Here is a 17,553-nt window from a genome sequence, read left to right on the forward strand (position 1 = left end):
AGCCTTGCAGAAAACCCGCGGTAAAGCCTGCTGTCTGGGAAAGCTCCAGGAATCAACTCCAGGAATCAGGAGACTATTGAAGCAACCCTGGAGATTTTAATGGGTTGAGACTGGGAACAAAAATGGAGGGAAATTGGAAGAAAAGCTCCAGAAATCGCTTCCATCAGACTTAGCATCTCTACAAGTAAACCCTCTTCAGTATTTGATAAGGTGTATCAAACCATAGATGTTGAGGTTTCCTTGACAGAAAGGCTGCTCCCATTGCAACTGGGACATTTTGTATCCCTACAATGTATGACAGACACTCTTGACGGGGTATCACACAACATGGTTGGAGTCCTTGCCTAAAAACACCATCAATGCAAAAAAGCAATTTCCTCAGTCACAGGACACATTAGGCTACAGTGGTTGGTGTTGTAAAATATTTCCATGTGCCAGCCTTCAGTGATTACTTGCAGATATTTACTTTAGTGCATGGCATATAGAACATTAAAAGCGTTTTGAAAATCCCTCAGTTTTTCAACTTCTGAAGGATTATTAACTTCAAAGTTGGAAGAAATGTCGGCCTTCTATGTTTGGAAATGCCAGCAGCCTTTGCATATCCCCACCACAGTACCAAGCAACCCCCAGCAGAGAGGAACGATTACTGCCTCGGTGGCGAGACGATGGCTTTTGATCTCCTAACATATTGGAAATTACTTAAAGGTAAGCCATCTGCTAGCTGAGGAACAAAAATAGATTACATCACACCCTGCTAGAAAGATTGTGTTAAATCCTGTATATCAAGGCTTTTAATAATTCTATATTAAGTCAGCTAATAGGATTAGGGACACATTTTCCTTAGGCGTTTTTCACCAACTATTAACAAAAAAACTTTCCTCCCCCTTTTGGTGATGATCTATAAAATTCAAGAGTGTTCCACTGTGAATAAAGAAGGATTCTTTCAAGAACGAAGCGTTTCTTTAGATCCCAATTGGTTTCCGAAAAGCACTTGCAAGAAGAGAGCGTTTTCAGGAGGCCGCATGGGGAGTGACAAGTACAGAGTTCCCATCATCATCATTATTATGCTAGTACTAACCATTGATTATAGTAGGTTGAGCTGACTTAGTAAAAGTGAAGGTATTGAGTGGGCTAGTTTAATCTATTCATTCAAGGGAAGCAAAGATATTATAAATATGAACCTATGCAGCTGCTTTATACTGAATCAGACTAATGGTCCATCTAGCTCAGAACAGCATGCCTCCCAAAATCCTTCCTTCCTTCCTTCCTTCCTTTCTCAAATTTGTACATTGCCCCAAACTCTCGTTTCTGGGTGGTTAAGGATAGCATAAAATGAATTAAAAACATATACAAAAACTTAAAACAAATTCAAAATTTTAAAATAAACCAGAGATTAAAACCTAAAAATATAAAAAGCTGAGAAAGCTTGGACAAACAGATGGGTTTTCAAGTGTTCTTTAAAAACTGCCAGAGATGGGGAGGATCGTATTTCAGCAGGGAGAGAATTCTACAATCTTGGGGCAGCGACCGAGAAGCCCCATCTATGTGTAGTCACCAAATGAGTTGGCGGTAACTGGAGACGGACCTCCTCAGATGACCTCAATGGGCAATGGGGCTCATAGTGAAGAAGAACTCCAATTGAGAGAAAGCCGTTTAGGACTTTATAAGTTAGAACTAGCACTTTCTATTTTGTCCGGAAACCCATTGGCAGACAGTGTAGCTCCATCAGTAAAGGAGTAACGTGGTCACTCCAAGATGACCCAGAGACCAACCTGGCTGCCCATTCTGAACCAATTGAAATTTCCAGACTACATACAAAGGCAGCCCCATGTAGAGTGCATTATAGAAGTCAATTCTGGAGGTTACCAACAGATGTACCACTGTTTTGAGGTCATTGATTTCAAGAAACGGGCACAGCTGGCATATCAGCTGGAGGTGATAGAAAGCACCCCTGGCCACCATTTCAACCTGAGAAACCAGGGAGAGGTGTGGATCCAGAAGTACTCCCAGACTGCGAACCTGTTCCTTTTGGGGGAGTGTGACCCCATCCAGAACAGGTAGATCAAAATTGTCTCTGGAGTTCTGACACCTCACAATAAGTACCTCTGTCTTATCTGGATTCAGCTTCAGTTTATTCTCCCTCATCCAGCCCATTACTGCTTCCAGGCAGGCATTTAGGGAGGATATGCCAGCTCCTGAAGAAGTTGACATGGAGAAGTAGAGCTGGATGTCCTCAGCGTACTGGTAACACCCAGCACCAAATCCCCTGATGATCTCTCCCAGCGGTTTCATGTAGATGTTAAAAAGCATTGGAGAAAGTATGGAGCCTTGAGGGACATGATACTTAAGCTCAGATTTCGAAGAGCAACAATCTCCAATCAACACCATCTGGAATCTGTCCGAGAGGTAGGAGCAGAACCACTGTAAAACAGTACCTCCCACCCCCAACGCCCTCAGACGTTCAAGAAGGATACTATGGTCGATTGTATCGAAAGCCACCAAGAGATCCAAAAGGACCAACAGAGTCACACTTCCCTTGTCAATTCCCAATTGGAGATCATCCATCAGGCTGACCAAGGCAGTCTCCACCCCATAGCCTGCCCGAAAAACAGTTTGAAATGGGTCTAGATAATCAGTTTCCTCCAAGAAGGCCTGGAGCTGAGGGGCCACCACCTTCTCAATTAGCTTGTCCTGCCATAGGAGGTTGGAAACAGGCCTATAATTGCTCAACTCTGAGGGATCTAACGCAGGCTTCTTTAGAAGAGGTCTAATGATTGCCTCCTTAAGACAAGGAGGCATCCTGCCCTCCCTCAGAGAAGCATTTATGATTTCCACCAGGCTGTCTACAACAGCCTCCCTGCTAGATAGAATAGTAGGCTTGTGCATTTCGATTTGGGTACAAAACATTTTGTGCCCGAAAATGGCAATTTTGGAGGTTTTGTAACCAAAACAAAATCAAGAATTAAAAATCAGAGATTTTTGTTTCCAAATCAAAATGACTGTGTTTCGGACAGAATGCTTTGTTCTTCGGAGAAGCATTGCAATTGAAATTGACTTCTCTGACTCTCTCCGCTCCAGCTGAGGCACTGAGTGATTAGCAGAAGATAAGATATGCAAAAGGCTGTTGAGCATGAATGGTTTAGTTAAGTATGTGTTGTATTCAGTGTGACTGAAATGCAAACTGACCTTGCAAAGGGATTTGGAAGACAGCATTTTGAGACAGAAATACCCAAATATCTTTGGGAGCTCAATAGTATTCCAAAGCTCTTGCTAAAAGCCATGGTATAAATTGCGTGGAGGAGCTTTTTGAGAAGCTGGTTAGGAAAGTTCTGAAATTACACAGGTTTTTCTTTCCAAAGGTTTAGAAAGAATCTCTTGACTTGTTAAGGGGTCTTCTGAAGAGCTATTTTGTTTTTCTTCTGATTTTTATGAGTTATAGTGGTGTCTAAGTTTTGTTGCCCAAGTTGAGCAGTCTAATGTAATTTAGGCCACAATGTAATTTGGTGGGACATGATGCCTAAGCCAGTGGTTCACACCTTTTGCCATTGCAAGGACAGGTCATCCACATGGGACTCCAGGAGACAAAAGGAGGGGGGTGGGGAATACCCCTGTCAATCTATTGATATCCCAGGAATCTTAGTTGCTTCTCTCTTTCTTGTAACCATGATCCATGGTTTTGCACTTTCTTAAATGCAGTGATGATAAATCTCAACAATTTTGAACAGTAGGCTGATTTGTTTGGGCTATGGCTCACTCCACTTCAGTTAAATGAACATTTGAAGCTATTCCATAGTACCAAGGAAGTTCATTGGTCTATCTTGCTATTTCAAATGACCTGTGGTCACTGTTCCATGAGGAGGGAGTGTTTTTATTGAAAGATGGCTTCAATCCACAAATGGGTTCTGCTGCTGTGCTAGTGCCACAGGGACAGGCTCCCACACACTGCAAAATTCTCAAATAACTGTGCCAAAAAATTAAGTGTCATTGTTGTTCATCATTCTCTTCACTCTTTCAACTTGTTTATGTGGGGCTTCAGGGGCAAAACAGTGGGTTGGGTGGCAGTGCCCCAAGGGTGGTGCACCCAGATTCCAAATAGGGCAAAGGGCTGATTTCTGAGGTTTACGTGTCTTTAAGATTTTTCCCCATAGGGACTCCTAACTCCACCTGGGGGGCACTGGGATGGCCCAAAGCAAGTGGTGGTGTAGTGCACAGAGGGTGCCAACCTCCCCCCCCCCCGGATTGCTAACCCATTGGGGTACTGGGCTTTGTTGTTTCTGAGGTCTTGAGTTTAGATTCTCTGGTAGCAAATGGGATTTTTAATGAAAAACCATGAATCCACTCTCATATTCTACTAGAGAATCTACTCTCAGAACACCTCTAGAACAACAAAACCCTGTACTTCATGGGTTGGCAGCCCATGTGGGTGGTTGGCACCCTATGTCCACTACACCGCCACTTGCTCTGGGCCATCCCAGTGACCTTCAAGTGGAGTTACTGGACTTCATAAACCTCCATTATACCCTACAAGGAAAATCTGAAAGACACGTAACTTCATTAATTCTTTAAAAATCAGCCCTTTGCCAAATTCCTCTGAAAACATTGTGGTAGCTTTCTTGTACCAACTGGGCACTACCACCAACCACACTCCACCCTGGGCCATCCCTCCCCCCCACATGAAGCTATACTTTTCCTGAAACCTCCATCATACCCTATGGGGAAAATCTGAAAGATGTGCAAACTTCAAAAATTCACCAAAAATCAGCAGTTTGCCCAATTCCTTTGAAATTTTTGTGGTAGCTTCCACTCATTGGGCACTATAACCCTCACCCACTCTTTTGAACCTGTGACACATTTTAAAATCTGAATTAATTCAGATTCAGATTCGGATTAATTCAGATACAAAACAAAACTGGGGTGATTCTGAAGGCTTAATTTTGGACAACAGGAGTCCACATCCTCAGTAGTCACAAACTGAAACTGATCCAGTTGAATCACATAAGAGGAGTTGTTTGGCACCTGATGAAAATAGTGTAATGAAAATATTACACTGATGTGTAATGGGGGGTGGACAGAACTGGTTTGACTGGTTTGGTTGAAATCCAAACTGGATTCATACTGATTCAGGTATTGAACTGGATTCATACCGATGGTTCCATGTCCATCTGAACTGGATCTGGTCTGGTTCGACCATCAAACTGGGGCAAAGTGATTCGGGGATATACTTGTAAAAGGGAATCCAGTGTGGATTCCCCTTTATAAGTACAGGGGGTGGGGGCGGCAAGCCAGAGACAGTTGGGTAGGGGCAGCAAGCAAGTAAGTAAGTTGCTTACCTGGCCGGTGCGCCTGCCGGTGCTGTCACTCACTACTGGTGGTCCCAAGCAGCATGCTCCCTTCCTCTTTGACCAAGCTGGTGGCTTGGCAGTGGCTTGGCAAAAGCAGGGGGAGCTATGCTTGGACCCACCAGGGGGGCAAATGGCAGTGACTGGCAGCGCTAGCAGCCGCACCAACCAGGTAAGCAGCTTACTTCCTCACTTGCTGCCCCCGCCTGCCCCCCTTATTGTGCCAAACTGGTTCGCCTTAACCGGGCCTGGTTCAGTTTGATCACAGACTGAACCACCCCTGGATTGGTTCACGATCGAACCAACAAACTGGCCCTGGTTTGAGGTGAACTGGTTTGGCATGAGCCATTTGTGCACACCCCTATTGTGTAGGAGGTGTGGCCAAGAAATATTTGAGGAGGAGAGCTAGTCGTGTGGTAGTAAGTTTGCATTGTACTCTTTGCTAAACAGGGTCTGCCTTAGCTTATATTTGGATGAATAAGTACATATGAGTAAGGTAAAAGGTAAAGTGTGCCATTGAGTCAGTTTCGACTCCTGGCAACCACAGAGCCCTGTGGTTGTCTTGGGTGGAATACAGGAGGGGTTTACCATTGCCTCCTCCCACTCAGTATGAGATCATGCCTTTCAGCATCTTCCTATATTGCTGTTGACCAATATAGGTGTTTCCCACAGTCTGGGAAACATACCAGCGGGGATTCGAACTGGCAACCTCTGACTTGGTAATCAAGTCATTTCCCCACTGCGCCATTAGGTTGCACTGTAAGATATTCCCCCTAGAGGATGGGGCCATAGGTCATTGGAAGAACATCTTCATGCTCACATGTAGAAGGTCCAAGGTTCACACTTCACTTCCTCGCATCTCCAGGTAGGGCTTGGTGAAACTATGAGGATCCACCCAATTTCAGGGTACCTTTGCTGCCACCACTCATATCCGAATATGCAGGATCTACACAACCCCCTTGTTTGTGTAGTAGCATGGAGGCAGGCGTCTCACTTCGGATAATGTGGGAAAGGACATAAAATGTTCTTGTTCAAACTAAATAACAGGATTTATTGTTTAACAAACGTTCTTTAAGCATGACCATTACAAGTTCTAGAGGTACATAAGTGTAGTGGTTTAATAGTGTTTGCAGATATGTTAACAATCTTTCCCCACTCTGAGTTTAGGTGCCTTGCTTGGTTGCAGAGCTTCTGCTCAGCCTCCCTCCACTGGTCTGTGGTGTCTTCCCCTGAACAGGCCTTGGCTTTTCAATGGAGAACAGATTCACCCCTGCCTCCACCTAAGTCCCACTTCTCGTTTCACCAGAGAGATCTCCCCTGTCCAAAACCCATCTCTCCAAGCCTTTGGCTCACCTTCTCCCCTCTTCACCATCTGACTAACTGTCCTCCAACTGAACCACTCTGTCACCTCTCTCTGTCTGCCCTCTCCTGCATTTCAAGCAGGGTTTCCTTGTCCCTTCAGGGGTCTCACTACTGCTGCCGCCAATCAACCTCCTGCACAGACTTGCACACGACTACAAACATAAATTCCAAAATACAATAAATACCCAGACTATGGGAAACTCCTATATCGGGCAGCAGCGATACAGGAAGATGCTGAAGGGCATCATCTCATACTGCGTGGGAGGAGACAATGGTAAGCCCCTCCTGCATTCTACCAAAGACAAGCATAGGGCTCTGTGGTCGCCAGGAGTTGACACTGACTCGAGGGCACACTTTACTTTTACTTTAAAAATGCAAAATGTCACAGAGACTCTTGACTGAAACCTTGGAGAGCTGCTGCCAATCAATCTACTGAGCTAGATGGACCAATGGTCTGACTCAGTGTAAGGCAGCTTCCTATGTTCCTATGGAAGGTATGGCATACAGTGCTGACTACAAGATGCCACGTAAAAGCATGTAATAAAGTACATGCAGAGAACATTATTCCAGATTACCAAAACAGAGAAGCCAAAATTATCTTCTTTACAAAAAAAAATAAAATTAAAAACCATTTTGCATATGAAAATATGAATAGGCTTGTAACGCTGATGCTCATACCCAGGATTTCTGCCCAAGCCCCCAATGCACTTACATATTGGTGAAGACTGGATTCCACCTGCTCTATGCTAGCATAGGGTAGTGGTTAGAGTGTTGGACTAGGACTGGGAAGACCCGGGTTCAAATCCACATCCAACCATGAAACTTACTCATTGACTCTGGGCCAGTCATGCTTACCTCACAGGGTTGTTGTGAGGATAAAAATAAGCATACCTGCCAGAAAAGGAATGTATTTACTAAATGCTAGAAAGTATGGAGAGAGCAGCACCCAGGGAAGGGAATTCCACAAAAGAGGGAGCCACCACAGAGAAGGCCCTATACTGCATGGACACAAAGTGAATTCCAGCTAAAGGCAGCACATGCAGAAGCCCTAACTGCACAAGTCTGGACATACTCTGGTAATTTCTGCCCCAGTAATCCTCTTTATTAAGGTCCACAGCCTTAAAGAGGTGCATGCTCAGCGAGAGGAAGTTACTAGAAGCATCAGCCAGCTCCCTCTGCATTGCACTTACCTGAAGTCAGCTTGGGGGCAGTAAATCTGGCAAAGTGATTCCTTGTCATACCCCTTCACTCTATGCCACTGTGAAATGCATTGAAATGCAATCAAGTCTGGCTAAGCCTTTGTTGGTATTTAGGGATGGGCCCGGACTGGTCCGGAGGCCATTGAAAAAGCCTCCGGACCGGTCCGGACCGGTCCGGACCTGGGTGGTTTGGTTCGGGGTGGGGGGTAGCTTTAAGAGTGGTGGGAGGGTTTACTTACCCCTCCCGCCGCTTTCCCGCTCTGGTGCCGTAATCTTAAGAGTAATTGGGGCGGCAGGATACCTCCCTGTCGCCCCTTCCCTGGTGTTGCCGAAAAACCTCCCAGGAGTGCTTTGCGCGCGCACACGTCACAGAGACATCGTGCACGCGCTTCACGTCTCTGTGACGTGCGCGCGCGCAAAGCACTCCTGGGAGGTTTTTCGGCAACATCAGGGAAGGGGCGGCAGGGAGGTATCCTGCTGCCCCAATTACTCTTAAGATTACGGCGCCAGAGCGGGAAAGCAGCAGGAGGGGTAAGTAAATCCTCCCGCCTCTCTTAAAGCTACCCCCCACCCCAGTGCCGAACCGCAGTTGGCGTTTCCGTGCACACCCCTATTGGTATTGATTGTTAGCACAGTGCTGTCGCGTTAAAAAGGAAAGCCTAGGGGAACACTAGGAAAAAGGGAAGGGTGGTGGGATCCCAGAATAGTTTTTTAGAGTTAGCCTAGCCAGGGATTCTCAACGTTGGGTCCCCAGATGTTATTGGACTTCAACACCCATAATTCCCAGCCCCAGTGGCCTTTGGTTGGGGATTATGGGAGTTGAAGTCCAAAAACATCTGGGGACCCAACGTTGAGAATCCCCGGCCTAGACCAATGGTTCCCAACTAGGGTTCCTCCAGATGTTGCTGTACTACAACTCCCAGCACCCCCAGCTACAATTTATTTTTATTTATTTTATTTATTTTACATTTTATATCCCGCTCTTCCTCCAAGGAGCTCAGAGTGGTGTGCTACATACTTAGGTTTCTCCTCACAACAACCCTGTGAAGTAGGTTAGGCTGAGAGAGAAGTGACTGGCCCAGAGTCACCCAGCAAGTCTCATGGCTGAATGGGGATTTGAACTCGGGTCTCCCCAGTCCTAGTCCAGCACTCCAACCACTACACCACGCTGGCTCGATTGTGGCTGGGATGCTGGGAGTTGTAGTTCAGCAACAAAGTTCAGGAACCCTGTTTGGGAACCACTAGCCTAGACAGAGAACAACAAGGTTATAAAAGTATCTGTTGAGTTGTGAAGCAATAAAGCTTTGATCCCCCTCCCCACCCTAATCTCATTGGATTGTGGTGTAACACCACCATCCCCAGGGACTGAGTCAGAATTAGTGAGTGCATTTGATGCAAAACTGGAGCTTGTTGATGGTGGTGGTTAAAGTTCAAACAAGGATCCCTGTTGACCTCAGTGCCACATTTCAGCTCATTCATTTATAGACTGAGTTGTGGTCACCTTAAATTATTTTTTTTTTTGTATTTATATTTATATATCATCCTTCATCCAAAGACTCCAGGGTGGTTAACAACAAGATAAGAACAATTCAATAAAAAAAGAACAAATACAGCCAAAAGTGTGTGTGTGTGTGTGTGTGTGTGTGTGTATAGTTTGTGTGTGTGTAGTGTAATGTAATGTAATGTATATGTATATGTATCTGAGAATGTTTCTGGAGTAAAAAGAAAAAGCAGAAAAACTAAATCCACAGATAGGTGTGTGGCTGTGTGGACATTACATCCAGAATTACTTTGATCTAAATTGGAGTGGCTGCTAAAGGAGATTTTGCTACAGTTATTAACAAATGGAGGCCCATGGTGCACTTAGCTGTGTGAGATATGTAAAGCCTTAGGGACAAGGGGAACAATCTGCCATGTACCATACACAAATACCACTCAACTCAATAGAGTCTCATGAAGAACTCATGCAAATCCCCAAATACATGAATGGAGCAGTCATGTCTGGGGGTTTGCATCCAATTAGCCAAGAGAACAAATCAGTATGTCTTCCAGACACGTGGGGAGAAGACAGTAGGTGGATCCAAAACCACTACTGAATGATTTTAGCGTTTCCCTTTTAGTATAATATTTTGGTTCAATTGTTTTAGTGTATGATACACTACAGGTCTTGCCTGTAGCTGCTTCAACTTTAGGAAAATCCAAAATCCAGAGAAAATAAAGACATTTGACAAATGTCTAAGTAATGCAAATTTTGCAAATTTTGTATTACTTAACAGAATAATAGACTGCAACAAAATGTTCTTAGCTACAGCTTTTATGAGCTTTTTGTCACTAGAAAAGGGCTGTAGATACATACAATTAATAACATTTATGTTTAAAAATACATTAATTCCTCCCTCTGTGGAGAATTAGGTCAAATAACAAATACAGCATGACAACTCTCCCCCCCACCATTAAATCTAGTGGGAAATATCTTCTGTTCTGCAATTTATATGGCACTAAATTCCCATTATTGCCTTCTACAACTTGTCTGCTTTGATAAGGATGACAATGATGTGAAAGAACCATTTGGACAACTAACCCTTCCATATCCTCTCCAGAACAAAGAAAGAAAGGAATTGTTTATAAAAATTGAATTTTGCATTTATATTTCTTAGAACTAACTTCTTGATGGCTGCAGGGAATGTATTTACATTGAAACTATTGCACATTTCAGAAACATAAGGGAAGCTCTGTGGAGTTTGTAGTGACAGGAACTCTTCCTTTTTGACCCATTGAATCATTATTTACTTTCATTTTTGAGACAAGTAGAAACCCAAGAGGCTTGTCTTGGATCGGACCCTACTGAAGTGGGCAAAGGCAACTGTCTTTATTCAACCCCAGTACAACATCCTTGCAGTAGCTGTTGTTGGTATCTACCTTGTGTTTCTTTGTAGATTGTGAGCAGGGCTGCCCCTAGGGTTTTAGGTGCCCTAGGCAAAGTTTGACATTGCCTAGAAGTGTGGAGTCCCAGCTCTAACTTGTGCTGTTCAGGATGCTCATTCATGGGGCCAAATGATGACGCCACACTGGTTTGAGGATACAGTAGGAGAGAGTTCACAGACTATGGTGAGGGCAAGAGTTGGTCTGAGAGAGGAGAGCTGGTCTTGGGGTAGTAAGCATGACTTGTCCCCTTAGCTAAGCAGGATCTGCCCTGGTTGCATATGAAAGGGAGACTAGAAGTGTGAGCACTTTAAGATATTCCACTCCGGGGATAGAGCCGCTCTGGGAAGAGCAGAAGGTTCCAAGTTCCCTCCCTGGCTTCTCCAAGATCAGGCTGAGAGAGATTCCTGCTTGCAACCTTGGAGGAGCAGCTGCCAGTCTGTGAAGACAATACTGAGCTAGATGGACCAATGGTCTGACTCAGTATATGGCAGCTTCCTATGTTCCTATGTTTTAACACTTCAGAGAAGAAAATATGCTGCTGTTCATTTGGAAATCCAGTCTGAGACCATTTCTTTTTGGGAATGAATGCTGAGGCAGTCAATTCGTATTCAAGAGAGGAAGTGCAGCTTATGAGACTAATTGTTTCATAATAGCTCGTCTCTGTTGGGGGACGAGGGCAATGAGCAAAGAAGAGTATTTTGGGGTGCAGAATGTGCAGGGCCTTTGGGGAGCAGGGTGCAGTATTACATATTACAGCCCCTGCTAACTGAGCAAAAAGGCACCTTTTAAAGTGGCGATTCTCTTCTATTTAGCAGGGGGAGAGCAACTGGCCCTACCCAGCCCCAGCACAGCATCCCTCCAGGGGCTGTTGTTGATATTTACCTCATGTTTCTTTTTTCTATTGTGAGCCCTTTGGGGACAGAGAACCATCTTTCCTACTTTATTCTTTATTGTTGATGTAAACCACTTTGGAAACTTTGTTGAAAAGTGGAATAGTAGCAGCAGTCGTAGTAGTAGATTCTTAACTACTGTGGAGTATTTCAGGGGTACAATACAAGAAAGGGAGAGGAAGGATAATTGGCAGTGCTTTATTCTGACACTGTTTGTGCACACACACACACACACACACACACACACACACACACACACACCAAGAACTGGTGCCATAGGCAACCACTTAGGTCTGCCTAGTGGATGGGCTGACCCTGAATTGTGAGCTCTTTGGAAACAGGGGATAATCTGTTCAGTTTTTTGCTATGCAAGCCACTTTGATAACTTTTTGTTGTTGTTGAAAGGCAGTATATACATAGAAAGAGATACTGTGCAGCCTCCTGCTGCCCATAGAAGAGCAGGGTGTGCATGCTGGTTCCATTCTAGCCCAAAGACTGCCCATGCAGCCAGAGGCGTAACTAGGGAAAACGGCGCCCGGGGCAAGCACTGAAATGGCGCCCCTCCGCGCCCCCAACATACTACATTATACTTAGGTTTTTCCTCACAAGCGCCCGCCGCCGCCAAGCCAGGCCACTGACTGGCCGCCAGGCTCCAGCAAAGCAATGGGGGGGGGGCGTGGGCGGCGCGGAAGGGACCGCTCGTGGGGGAGGGGGCGCCGACGCGCCCCCTTGACTGCTGCAGCGCTGCTGCACTGAGCAGGAAACATTTGTATTAACAAAAAAAATTAAACAAATTAAACAAAAAAATTTTTTTGTCATGGCGGCGCCCCCCACATGACCAGAAAAGATGGCGCCCGGGGCACATGCCCCCCCTGCCCCCCCTATAGTTACGCCTCTGCATGCAGCTAGTGAGTGCAAAGATGCTTCACAATTCCTAAGGATTATGTCAGAATTGTAGCTCCAGTTTTCCCATGGGGAGTGATGGGGAAATCAGCCCTACAGCTAGGGTTGCCAACAATCCATTGCCAGAATGAGGGACACAAATGGGGGGGGGCTTTGGGGGCTGACTGTGGGAGAATTGGCTGGGGGGCGGCGGGAGGTGTATGCAGTGGTAATCAAGAGCCTGAGTATCATTGATGTATATGTAATTGAATTATATGCTATTGAATAATGCCAGCATTGTTATTATTTAGAACATATTCAAGTTATACCACTTTTCAACCAAAAACTTCTCAAAATAACAAGCAGCTTGCCGTGCCACCAAAATGAGGGACAAATGCTGTCCCTATAGGGACCAACATTTCATTCCTGAGATGAGGGATGTCCCGTGTAATGAGGGACAATTGGCAACCCTGCCTACAGCTCTGATGAAATCCATGAGCCATGGAACCTCTCCACACTCACAAGCAGTGTGGATGAGCTTTGGACTAACACAGAGCCTGCATGCTTATGCAAGTCAACAGCAACAACAACAACAATAATAATAATAATTATTATTAACCTGCATACTGTGTAGCCCATAGGGGCCACAGAAATCACCATCAGCCAATTACAAAAAGCAACTTTAATGGGAACAGCCTATATTCTACGATGATAACTATAATAATAACAACGATATTGATAATAAAATTCAGCCATCCCAGGTCCTTGTGAAGGACTCGGTCTGGATAAAACAAACCAGTCAATAACACCTGTCTGACTGTGTAAACAAGAAATAATAATAATAATTTAATAGCCACAACTATAATAATAAACTTCTTTTTGTCCTCTCGGCCCATCTCTTTTGAATTTTGTCCCAAAGGGACAAAAGATGGGAGTGAGGAATTTTACCCAACAACTTTTCTAGTGGATCTGTCTAGCTCTTTAGAAGTTCTTTACACTCGCTTGCGAAATGAAATGATTGAAACATTTCAGTCATAATGTCAAACGAACACCTTTGTGTGCTCAGGGATACAACCTCCTTGTTCTCTAGTTTGTCACTCCAGTACTCTTACAGACACTTAAATACTAACAAGGGCACCTTTACCTCCTATCTTGGCTCTGTATATCTCATGTAGCTCCTAGACAGATATCTATTAGGTTTGCCCTTATCCAGGACAGATAAAGATGGTGTAATTTCTCTCTCTCCCACACCTGAGACAAAACAGCAGATCAATCACTGATGCTCCCATGACTTTTGACCTCATGGAGCTTTGTTCAAGTCACTCATCTTTGCACAATACCTACCCCGCAAGCATGCATAAGAGGACACGAGGAGCTGCGTACCAGCAGCATTCCAGCAGCCTTGAGTCACAGTGCCATAAGCTAAGAAGATGTGACATATATTTCCATATCAAAACAGCAGAAACCTTTCTTTCCCCTCTTCACCGATGCATAACATCCCAAAAGGGAAGAATGGCCTTCAGCTAACACAGATCAATTTTCTTTCAGCTTCAATCACCATTTAATTACTGTTGACTTCTTTAACCTTTTTCACTTCCTTTATAGATTAGCTTCCTTTATAGTCCAATGCCATTTACTTTTTCCTGTGACTTAATCAAACTTGAAATGATATGATAAAAATTTCACATTTCCATTCTTTCTTCCTGTTATTTATGTTCCAGTTACTTCAAAATATAGATTATTTCTTGGAGGGGAAAAATGTTTTTTAATGAACCACTTTAAAAAAAACCAAAACTTTATCAACCTACAGTATCTACACATCATTTCCTTTAACCAAGAAATTGCTCAGATGACTGGATGGTTGGTGGGATGAAAGCACTAGCGGTTCACCTTTGGGCTCCCTGTTCTGGCTGAAACGGAAATGTACCAAAGTGCTTGATGTGTGGTGAATTATCATAGCCCGTCTCAGTCTTCAACAAGCATGGCTCCCTCTCTCATCACAACACTAGAACCAGAGGTCATCCCATGAAACTGAAGGTCAGGAAATGACAAAAGGAAATACTTTTTCACACAACATATGGAATTCTCTGCCACAGGATGTAGCAATGGCCACTAGCTTGGATGGCTTTAAAAGAAGCTAAGACAAATTCATGGGGGACAGGTCTATCAATGGCTATTAATCCGCTGTCTATAGGCTGGCAACCCAGCTTAATTCCCCCCACCCTTAAACAAGGTTAGCAGAGCAAGTGCTCCGCTAACCTCATTGTTTTGATCGTGTGCCACCACAGCAACTCATGAGGAAACCCCCGACCAGGAGGCTACAACAAGCCTCCCGGTGTCAGGGGGCTCTCCAGAATGCCCCACACACTAACATGGGGCATTCTGGGACTTCTGGCGGCCAGATGGCCCCTGATCCCCACTGACCCAACTGGCTCCATCACGGAGCCGGTAATCATGTGGGTGACTCATCCGGCTGCCCAGGGCAAGCTGCATGCTCGTCTGCAGGGAGAGCAAGTCAAGCTCGTTCTCCCTGCAGAACCCTCTTAGGGTCTCCACAGAGCTCATGTGGAGAGCCTTGTAGTCTAACAACAGCTGGGGACCTGAGGCTGGAAACCCTGGCACTAAAAGGGATGGAGTTAGTTCATCACTTACCAAAGCATGCTAACATGTTAGGCACTACTGAGCCATCCAGACATATATGCCTGATATAGGAGAGCAAATTAGCCTAGACCTTGTTTGATCCAGACGTCTCCAAGATACAGCCCTGTTATGTGTTGACAACATCAGAGCCTGTTAAGGACAGAACTCATCCCAGAGTTTACAGTTCAGTGAGGTTGGGGAGCACATTCATTCACAATGTATCGGAATCAACAATCAGGGCAGATATATATGTGATATAATTTGAAGGACTTAAAGCTTAGCCTCCAATTACATTAAAACATAGGAAGCAGCCTTATACTGGGTCCGACCATTGTTCCATCTAACCCAGTATTGTCTACACTAACAGGCAGCGGCTCTCAAGGGATTCAGGAAGAAGCATGCAAATGCTCTTCTACTGAGCTATGGCCAGGAGAATATCTTACAGCCTTCACATGTCGTCTTCCATCCAAATGCAAATCAAGGCAGACCTTGCTTAGTAAAGCAAGTTCAGTGCCACAAGACCAGCTCTCCTCCCCATTGCAAGTTTATCAAATAAACTTGTTTCTCCAAGGTGCTGCTGTGGTAACTTCAGAGATGCCTTTCTATAGAATTGGGGGGGCAATGATCAGACAATAACTGAAATATTTTGTTCTGTATTACAGTGGCATGTTACCAATTGTAAGATATTTTGAAATCATCTGTGGCTTATCTATTGCAATTCTGTGTTATTTCAGCTTGTTCAAAATGCTGCTGCTACATTGTTATCCAGAGCCAGTTTTGAGGCATTTGTGACTCTACTTTTCTACCAGCTCCACTGGCTCCACTTCACTTCTGGGACAATTAAAGGTGCTGGTTGGATGTCATCTTTAAGGTCCTAATGTTTATTATTATTATTATTATTATTATTATTATTATTATTATTATTATTTCTTGTTTACACAGTCAGACAGGTGTTATTGACTGGTTTGTTTTATCCAGACATCGAGTCCTTCCCAAGGACCTGGGATGCCAGAATTTTATTGTCAGTTGTTATAGATATCGTCGCAGAATATAGGCTGTTCCCAGTAAAGCTGCTTTTTGTAATTGGCTGATGGTGATTTCTGTGGCCCCTATGGTGTCGAGGTGCTCTTCAAGGTCTTTTGGAACTGCACCCAGGGCGCCAATTACCGCTGGGATTATTTTGGTCTTTTTCTGCCACAGCCTTTCAATTTCAATTTGTAGATCTTTCTATTTGGTGATTTTTTCTATTTCTTTTTCTTCTATTCTGCTATTATTATTATTATTATTATTATTATTATTATTATTATTATTATTATTATTATTTCTTGTTTACACAGTCAGACAGGTGTTATTGACTGGTTTGTTTTATCCAGACATCGAGTCCTTCCCAAGGACCTGGGATGGCTGAATTTTATCACCAATACTGTTGGTTATTATAGATATCGTCGCAAAATATAGGCTGTTCCCGGTAAAGTTGCTTTTTGTAATTGGCTGATGGTGATTTCTGTGGCCCCTATGGTGTTGAGGTGCTCTTCAAGTTGTTTTGGAATTGCACCTAGTGTGCCAATTATCACTGGGATTATTTTGGTCTTTTTCTGCCACAGCCTTTCAATTTCAGTTTGTAGATCTTTGTATTTTGAGATTTTTTCTATTTGTTTTTCTTCTATTCTGCTATCCCCTGGTATTGCTATGTCGATTATTTTAACTTGTTTTTCTTTCTTCTCGACTACAGTTATATCTGGTGTATTGTGTGGCAGATGTTTGTCTGTTTGTATTCGGAAGTCCCATAATATTTTTGCATCTTCATTTTCTACAACTTTTTCTATTATTATTTCTTGTTTACACAGTCAGACAGGTGTTATTGACTGGTTTGTTTATCCAGACATCGAGTCCTTCCCTAGGACCTGGGATGCCAGAATTTTATTGTCAGTGTTGTTGCTGTTGTTATAGATATCGTCGCAGAATATAGGCTGTTCCCAGTAAAGTTGCTTTTTGTAATTGGCTGATGGTAATTTCTGTGGCCCATATGGTGTTGAGGTGCTCTTCAAGGTCTTTTGGAACTGCACCCAGGGCACCAATTACCACTGGGATTATTTTAGTCTTTTTCTGCCACAGCCTTTCAATTTCCATTTGTAGATCTTTGTATTTGGTGATTTTTTCTGTTTCTTTTTCTTCTATTCTGCTATCCCCTGGTATTGCTATGTCGATTATTTTGACTTGTTTTTCTTTCTTCTTGACCACAGTTATATCTGGTGTATTGTGTGGCAGATGTTTGTCTGTTTGTAGTCGGAAGTCCCATAATATTTTTACATCTTA

The sequence above is a fragment of the Hemicordylus capensis genome, chromosome 6, assembly GCF_027244095.1.
Source record: "Hemicordylus capensis ecotype Gifberg chromosome 6, rHemCap1.1.pri, whole genome shotgun sequence".
NCBI lineage: Eukaryota > Metazoa > Chordata > Lepidosauria > Squamata > Cordylidae > Hemicordylus > Hemicordylus capensis.